This window comes from Pinus tabuliformis, chromosome 6 (assembly GCF_031772625.1).
Source record: "Pinus tabuliformis cultivar Carrire ecotype Pingquan chromosome 6, CPIR1, whole genome shotgun sequence".
NCBI lineage: Eukaryota > Viridiplantae > Streptophyta > Pinopsida > Pinales > Pinaceae > Pinus > Pinus tabuliformis.
In genome coordinates, this window is record NC_142292.1 from 1,700,717,238 (window position 1) to 1,700,726,145 (window position 8,908).

The window sequence follows — 8,908 nt, forward strand, 5'->3', positions numbered from 1 at the left end:
CTCAATCCATTCAATCCATTTATACACTTCAATCAAAAACCTCAACCCATTTATACACTTCAAAATGCATTTTAAATAACTTAAATTTATAATTTATCATGGACTAATTTCAACTGTGAAAAAAACATAAACATAATAAAAATTATATCACTTAATTCCCATTCAATGCATTTTAAATAACTTAAATTTATAATTTATCATGGACTAATTTCAACTGTGAAAAAAACATAAACATAATAAAAATTATATCACTTAATTCCCATTCCAATTGTATAAAAGAATTCCAGAAAAAACGAAAATCCCCTAATCCTAATCCTAATTGTATCCATTCCAATTGTATAAAAGAATTCCAGAAAAAACGAAAATCCCCTAATCCTAATCCTAATTGTATCCAGGAATTTCAGGAAAAAAAAAAAAAAAAAAAAAAAAAAAACCCAAAAACCCTGATAGTTAGACTGCTCCTCTAGTGTTTAACAATATCAGTAAGGATTTATGAAAACTCCATAAATATTCCAATAAATTATATAACATTCGCCCATGTAAAATTGATTGATAAAAGCTTCGATGGATAGCCAGACTGTCGAATCCCATGCCAAGTGTTAGACCCTTTATCACGAGACATAAGGCGTGGGTTCAATTCACCTTTAAGCCGACTGAGTGTGTGGCCCCTTCCGGTGGGGCCGCCTATGGCAGGAAGTTGGAAGAAAATTGATTGATAGAAGGCGGAAGTCACAATACATCGTGGAGGACTTGGGGTACCCTCTCAACGACAACAGGAAGACCGCCCACCATGCGCGCAGTCAAGCTGGTAATGTACTTTGGATCTGCATTACAGTGGACTGGACGTATTCTGAACATGGGAATCACAGAGGCAGCGATGTATTTCATCTGAAGGAACGCCATATCTTTGCCCAGACACACACGAACTCCGCCCTGGAAGACTGGGAACTTGAAGGGACACTTGGGGACAAAATGGCCTTCCTCGTTGATCCATCTCTCCGGCTTGAATTGCAGACAGTCGGATCCCCAGATGGCATTTATACGACCCATGGCGTAGGAGTGGTAAGTTACCCGAGTGCCTTTGGGGACAAAAGTCCCGTCGGGCAGGACGTCGTTGTGGAGGGCGTGCTTGGAGTCCCAAGGGACCGGCGGGTAAAGTCTCATGGATTCGCAGATTGAGGCGTGCAGGTAATGCATGCTCTGCAGCTCTTCGTATGAGAATACGAAGGGATTATGGCATTTGGGTTCGGGTCTCGTGGCCGTGAGACACGCGATTTCTCTGCGTATGGCTTCCTCGACATGGGGATGTGAGGAGAGCAGCCAGAAGAACCAGGTTAGTGCAGCCGAGGTGCTGTCTCTGCCGGCCAAGAGGAAACTTATGATGGTATCGCGGAGAAATTCTTCGGAGATATGTGTTTCTTGTTGGGCCAGATCAGCTTGAACGTTGGCCAGCGCCATGAATCTTGACAGCAGGTCCTGTTTGCAGGGACCAGTGCCGCTCATTTCCAGCCTCCGCTGCCGAATGACATCCATGGCGAACTCGTGCACGGCCTTTACTGCGCAGCGGAGGCGTTTTTCCGACCCAATGTTGAGCATCCTCTTTATCTTCCACGCCAACGAGATCGGCGCAGTGGAGCGCCGAGCGCTGAGCTCGGTCGCCACATCGAAAGCCTGCGCGAACTCCGAAACAGAAAGGCTCGCATCAAGGCTAGCCGGATCGATCCCGAACGCAACTTTGCATATATTATCAAACGCGAAACGCTGCAGAATGTCCTGAAAATCCAATCCTCTGCCCGTCTGGCTGGCCTCGTCAAGAATCGGCAGGAGTCGATCCGTGACCTCTTCGACGACTCGCAGAACAAATTCCCGCAGAGAGCGAGTGTTGAACTCGTAGCTGGCAACCTTGCGCTGCAATTTCCAGGCATTCCCGTCGGAATTAAAGATCCCCTTCCCCAACAGATCGTGCAGAATGGCCGTAAAGGGCTTCCCCTTTGGATAATTGTCGAATTGGGTCTTCAGTATATACTTAATATTCTCAGGATTCGCCGTCACAACTGTCCGAACCGCTCCCAGTCGCTCGACCAGAATGGTCTGCGTGGGGGATTCTGCGAGCATTTCTGCGTACCATTGAAGCAGGCGGTCTCCATTCTTGGAAAACGCAAATAAAGAACCCACGACCGGATATGATCTCGGGCCGGAGACAAGCCTGGGACGAGACAGAATTCTATAGAAAGCGCAAACCATGAGTACCAGAAGCAGCAGCACCCCAAGCGGCAGAGCAACAGCAGGTGGACAAAGGATCTCCATGAATATTTAACAGGGAGAGCGCGCTTGGCTTCGGTCTCTCTACTTTCTGCGAAACCGCTTATATAAAGAAGGCAACAAAGAGAGTGAGCGCGCATATGGTGATGCAAATCGACCCGGCCTTGGCTTCTAGGTGTCAATTTCATGTTGGTCCACGCTATTCTCGCCAGGGCATGTGGAATAATTATGCGTTAACTAAAATAAAAATTATCTCCCTTCCCACATATATTTCACGTGACCGCTTTTCCCTCCTCGACTTGCCGCTGTCGCTAGCAGCAACGCTTCCTTGTGCTCCTCTTTAACCCCAATGGGATAAAGAAAGCGAACTTGTCTGGCAGGTATAAAGCATTTCCGGCAAGTATAAAATATCGTTCAAACTCATGCGTTTCATGATACACAACATGACACATCCAAACGTGCGAACCATGGACCCTTGCCCTCTAGCCCTAGGTCACCACGGCCGTAGGCTATCAGTTAACTAAAATAAATATAGCCTTAAAAGGAGATATTTTTGGCATGAAACTCGCTGGAAGTAAGTCACTGCAACTCCACCAAAACATGTAAGTCATAGAGGGTCGCCTCCAAACTTTGCTGCAACTCCACCAAAACATTAAGTCATGGAGGGTGGCCTCCAAACTTTTGAACCACTTTGTCATTTATTTATCTATATCTATATCTATCTGGATTGTAGATTTCAAAAATATTTTAGAATGTGATTAACAAGTTTGGAATAGAGAGAAGCAACCATCATACAAAGAGATATATTATCTATGATTTGATAAACATGTAATCTATCATAGATAAACATTCGAAAATATTTTAAAATGTGATTAACAAGTTTGGAATAGAGAGAAGCAACCACCATACAAAGAGATATATTATCTATGATTTGATAAACATGTAAGTTATCATAGATAAACATGTAAGCTATGGATGTTCGTCTTCAAACTCTTGAACATGAGTTTAATGACTTAGGTCATATTTCTGGATTGTAGATTTCCAAAATATTTTAGAATGTGATTAGCAAGTTTTATATAAAAAGAAACAACAACCATACAAAGAGACATATACCTCTTATGATTTGATAAACACGTAAGTTATAGATAGTGACTTTCAAACTCTTAAACATGAGTTTAATGGCTTGGGTCATTCATCTCAATTTGCAAAATATTTTAGGATGTGATTATCAAGTTTCACATAGCGAGAAACAACAACCCTACAAAGAGAGATATACTACTTATAATTTGATAAACATGTACGTTATACATAGTGGCCTTCAAACTCTTGAACATGAGTTTAATGACTTGGGTCATTCATCTAGATATCTTTTTCCTTTATCAATAATTTTATATATTATTTTTTTTCTATTTTATATATAAGTTTGTTTGTTTAATTAATTTCTATAGATAAATAAGATATAAATTTACAATTATTCTCTTTTTCCGAATTTAATATTTTAGAAATAAATTATTTATAAGGTTTAATTTTTTTTCATTTTTCTAATATACTTTTTTACATATTTATTATTATGTATTCAAATTAAAAATTATTATATCTAATTTTTATTTATAAATATTATATTTAGTATTTACAACTAAGTGTGAAAAGTATACGTAATTATTTTTATGTTTAATATAAAATTAAGAATCCGGATGCGGGTGCTCTTTCCAGATAACAATGCAATACATCTCCGAAACAACAGCTGGCTTATTTGCTGGCAGTCGGGCGTGCTGCAAGGTACAGGGGGTTGATAGCATTCATACGCTCAAGGCATTCACATTTACTATGGAGCTGTCTCGAGACCAGTTATACTTCACCTCACGCATGGTAACAATGAAGGCGCATGGGCTCTGGGTACTGTTATCAAGTCATGGCATTAATGCCCCTTGGCCCTTTAATACAATGCCGCTCCCGTCTTGCCGCAGTATGTTGTATGTCTGGTGCGGAAGGCTCCAGGAGTTTCATAGAATTCCCTCCCTATTATGCCACTGGAGTTCTTTCTGCCTGTTGCCCGCAATCATAATGCGCAGGCGTGGCATTCCTCGGCGAGGCAGCAACTATGGCAATAGAGGAGGTCGAGCATATCCGGCTCCCTCGACTGTTAATCCGATTTTTGCAATTCCGCCTTCTCCTCTGTCGCTGGAAGCCGAGGGGGCTCGTCCGAACAGCTCGCTTCAGACTTCTAGTTTTTCATTCCAGAGTGAGGTAAATAGGCCTATCATTACTATCAATTTTATTGTTTCGGTGGTAGAAGAGGAAAGGAATTCCTCCAGTTCGGCTCCCTCTGAGAACGACCCCTCTCAAGATGACAGCATCCTGCTTGGGGATCTGTCAGGGCATGTGTATCGCGCGGGTCGTCAGCATGAAGACCCTCCGACTTCTGAACAAATTCAGCCACCGCATTTCGCCAAGGAGAATGCCTTGGTTCAGGATCAAAACCCAAATTCGGCTCCAGCGTGGATAGAGGGACCTTCTGGTGGTCCTTCTCATGGATACACTGGAATCCTGCACCTGGTAACGCATCCCAACGGCGAGACAGTGCTAGACGAAGAAGGTGGTGTAACCTGGTTAGCATCGCCCAGTCCAGAAAGGGAGAAAGTGCCATCATCCCCGAATCATGCTGGTTCAGATCAGTAATCTCTGGCTGTGTGGCCATCCTACTCTCATGTTTTGTATTTTTGTTTTCAAAGTCTGGGATAGGAAGTTAAATGCTAAATACTGGCATACCCTGTCATCTGTTTTTGTCCACTTCAGAGACTTTTTGGTTTTAGTTGTCAATATAGGTCCAGAATTCCACAGGTATGCTATATCTAGTATGTAGGACCTCAATGTAATCGTGACTGATGTGCTATATGGTAAAAACCATGATTTTCCAGCTGAGGACTGGCTGAGGCCTCCTCTCGAAATGTAACCTCTCTGTACATATTTTTATTTTCTTAATAGATTTAGCCTTTACCGAGAAAAAAAAAATATAAAATTAAGATATAAGATTTTAAAATTTTATTAATAATAAAAACAATATAATCCGTGTATATATATATATATATATATATATAAAGTCATTTTACAATGAATATATTTTTATATCTTACAAAATTATTAATGATTAGCAAACTTGGCATAGAGAGAAACCCCAACCATACAAAAAGAGTATACCACTTATGATTTTATATTAGTTGGCTTCGAGATTGTATTGCCTAGTGAATTTCCTTTTTTCAATTAGAGTTTCAAAATATTCTAGAATGTGATTAGAATTTCCTTTTTTTTAATTAGACTTTCAAAATATTCTAGAATGTGATTAGAGGAGGAAGGTAAAACAATTGATTTTTCTTTTGTATGTCACATTCTAGAATATTTCCTAAATCTCCAATCTAGTTAAGATTAGGGGATTTTAGGGAAGTTTTCTACCTTACTTGCCATTAATTTTAAATTTTTCTTAGTACTTTATGTGCCTCCTCACAAAAAAGGGTCCCATGGGTCTTTAGGGAAGTTTTCGACCTTACTTGCCATTAATTTTAAACTTTTCTTAGAACTTTATGTGCCTCCTCACAAAAAAGGGTCCCATGGATCTTTAGGGAAGTTTTCGACCTTACTTGCCATTAATATTAAACTTTCCTGAGTACTTTATATGCCTTCTCATAGAGAAGGGTCCCATGGGTCTTTGTCTTCTCCATAGTATGAACCTATCATTGTCATCTAGGTGAGGATAGCATGGGCCTTTGTTTTCTTCATAGTATGTCCCCATCCTTGTCATCTAAGTGAGGATAGAGGACAAAAGAATTTGGTGAATGAATATAAAAGCAAGTTTCAATATCACATTAAAATGTAAGTTACGAATTGATAATGGAAAAGGGAAAAGTTTTGATTTATTGAGTAGTTGTTTGCATTCATCAATGTTAAGATCTCAAATAAAGAGGGAGAATAAATGGAACCAAAAAACAACCCAAAAACTTGTAGTTAGAGGAAAATATGGTATAAGTGCTACTTAGTGTTGTAGTAAGAGAGAAAGATGGTATAAGTGTTGCTTAGTGTGTTGGAATACAATGTGCACCAAGAGAGAAATATTCCAATCACAAGAAAATGTTCTTTGAGAGAAAATATGTCAACATGAAAACGGGATAATCAAGATGTAGATGTATGTTCATGTAAGCTTGACAATTATTATATTAAAGAATGATACCCATAGAATAAAGAACAATCACTTGCCTTAACTAGATTACTCAAAATGATAATGTACAAATAAGGTTGAGTTATTTATTTATACACATTTCAAGATGTAGAAATATGTCAAACATGAAAAATGGATATAGATGTGTGTTCATGTAAGTTTGACACTTATTATATTAAAGAATAATTCCCATAAAATAAAGAACAATCGCTTACCTTAACAATATTACTTAAAATACTAATGTACAAATGAGATTGAGTTATTTATTTACACACATTTCAACTAACATGTCCTCTCTAGAAAAGTTATGTCTCCACATTAGTGGGGCACACTCCATGAGAGATTAAGCCTACATATCAAAGTGACTAAATCTGGTATAATGACAACCTAGTAATACATTGAATGATCACATTAATACTCAACCAATTACATTAATGACATGAGAAAAGTTTAATCATAGTTCATTGAATGCTAATATTACATCACTATAAAAAAATCAATGATCATATGCATATCATTATCAAAAATCAATGATCATATGCATATCATTAACATTGTGGCAAGAATTACATTGTACAATATTTTGCATCTAGATTTTAAATGAGTTGATTCTATAAGAAAACTAATACTTGTACAACATAAAAAATAAAATTTATAAAATATATTTTTCTCTCATATTTTAAAATTAAAATGAGTTTATTTATTGGATATTTTCTTTTTTCTTTGTATTCAATATTGGTTGTCAATTTTTTCTTTTCCATTATTAATGAAAAATATACTATTTATTTTAAATATCAAAAAATAATAATAATGTGGGTTAATTTATTTATTTTTAAACATTTTTCTTTTTCAAATGGTCATATTCAATTTTATTTTAATAACCTCAAGAATTCACTAACACAAAAGTTTTGCATCTAAATTCAATTTTAAAATAATAATTTCACAGTTATACCTTTATTAATAAAATAATATATTCTTAGATAATAAGCCTGAATTTATTTAAGGAAAAAAAATATTCAATTTAAAATACCACAAAATTATTATAGTTATTAGAAATTTTCCTTTTGTTTTGAATTTCTTGTTTCAATACTTCATTATTTAAGAAGATGAAAATTAAAAATAAATAAAAAAGAGCGAATTATCTTTTAGGAAATGGAGTTCTTTCCATTTTCAAAAATAATAAAAATCTGAAAGAAAAACTTAATTTTATATTGGATTAAAATGTATGTTTAATGAAATAATAAATTAAAAAAAACAAACATTCTAAATTAATTCAGATAATCAATTTTTTTAAAATAGAAATCTATTTGATGTATTGTCATTTCACTAAAAAAAAATTTATTATTATAAAATTTTATTGTAAATATTACCTACCATACCTTAAATGTTATATCAAGTGAAATTACCCTTCTTTTTATTTCTTATATTCATGTGACCAATTAAGTGTTATATTTGTGAATAATGTTTAAAAATAGTTGTTTTGATAATTTCTTAAAAAAAATCATTTTTATTTTACTTATTCATCATTATATAGGATAATAATAATTATTAAAATAAATGAAATACTAAATAATGCATTATATTAAAAATATTATATTTCAAAAAAAATCATTTCACTTCATTTTTATATAAAGTGTTTATTTTTTTTCCAAGGAAAAAAGCGAACTTTTTATTAGCATAATAAAAAGTTACAAGTATATGCCAAGGCACTCCGATTGTTGTATGATGATCTCATATAGCTACTACAAAAAAGACAGTCTTTTCTGCATCTCAAAACTGACTAAAATATCTTCTGAAAACGTAGGAACTTCCTATCAGTTTACGTTTTCAGCTTAACAGTCACTGTAAACAGTCCAAAAATGTTATGCATCTAGAGATGTCAAATCTATTTCCTGGGCCTCCTCTTAAGAGGAAAACAACCCAAAATGAAAATAGATGGAACATTCAAAAAACTATGTGAAATATGTTCCCATAAAGCCTCAAAGTGTAAGTATGATTTCATGCAGAAATTAAAGAAAATACATAAAGGTCTTTTAGTACTATAATGATAACCAAAATAAAAACACTATGTGTGAGGTGGCTGATCTGACACACGGATCTGTCCATGAGATTCTTCCGCTATTTTCCAATTGCCCATAACCTATTGTAAACCTTCCTTAGAAAGGTTGTCTGCTTCGACATTTCGCTCCCTGTAAATATGGCATATTGAAAACATATTAAAAGAAAGTTTCAAGGACTGAACTTCTTCTAATAAAGGTCTGAGCAAATAACTGTGACATCTACTTTGACCATTGACCCATTTTATGACAGATAAAGAATCTCCAAAGATTTGAACCGTGAGTATGTTTCTGTGAATGAGCCAGCATAAAAGGAGTTTTAAGGTTGAGAGTTCAGCGAAGTTGTTTGTCCCCGTGCCTAAACCCACTGAAGCTTTTA

General features: G+C 36.0%; 1 pseudogene; it reads right to left on the reverse strand.

Moving 5' to 3' along the window:
- Positions 1-508: 508 nt before the first annotated feature.
- LOC149265537 (cytochrome P450 94B3 pseudogene) lies at positions 509-2,325 on the reverse strand (annotated as a pseudogene).
- Between the last annotated feature and the right edge of the window lie 6,583 nt (positions 2,326-8,908).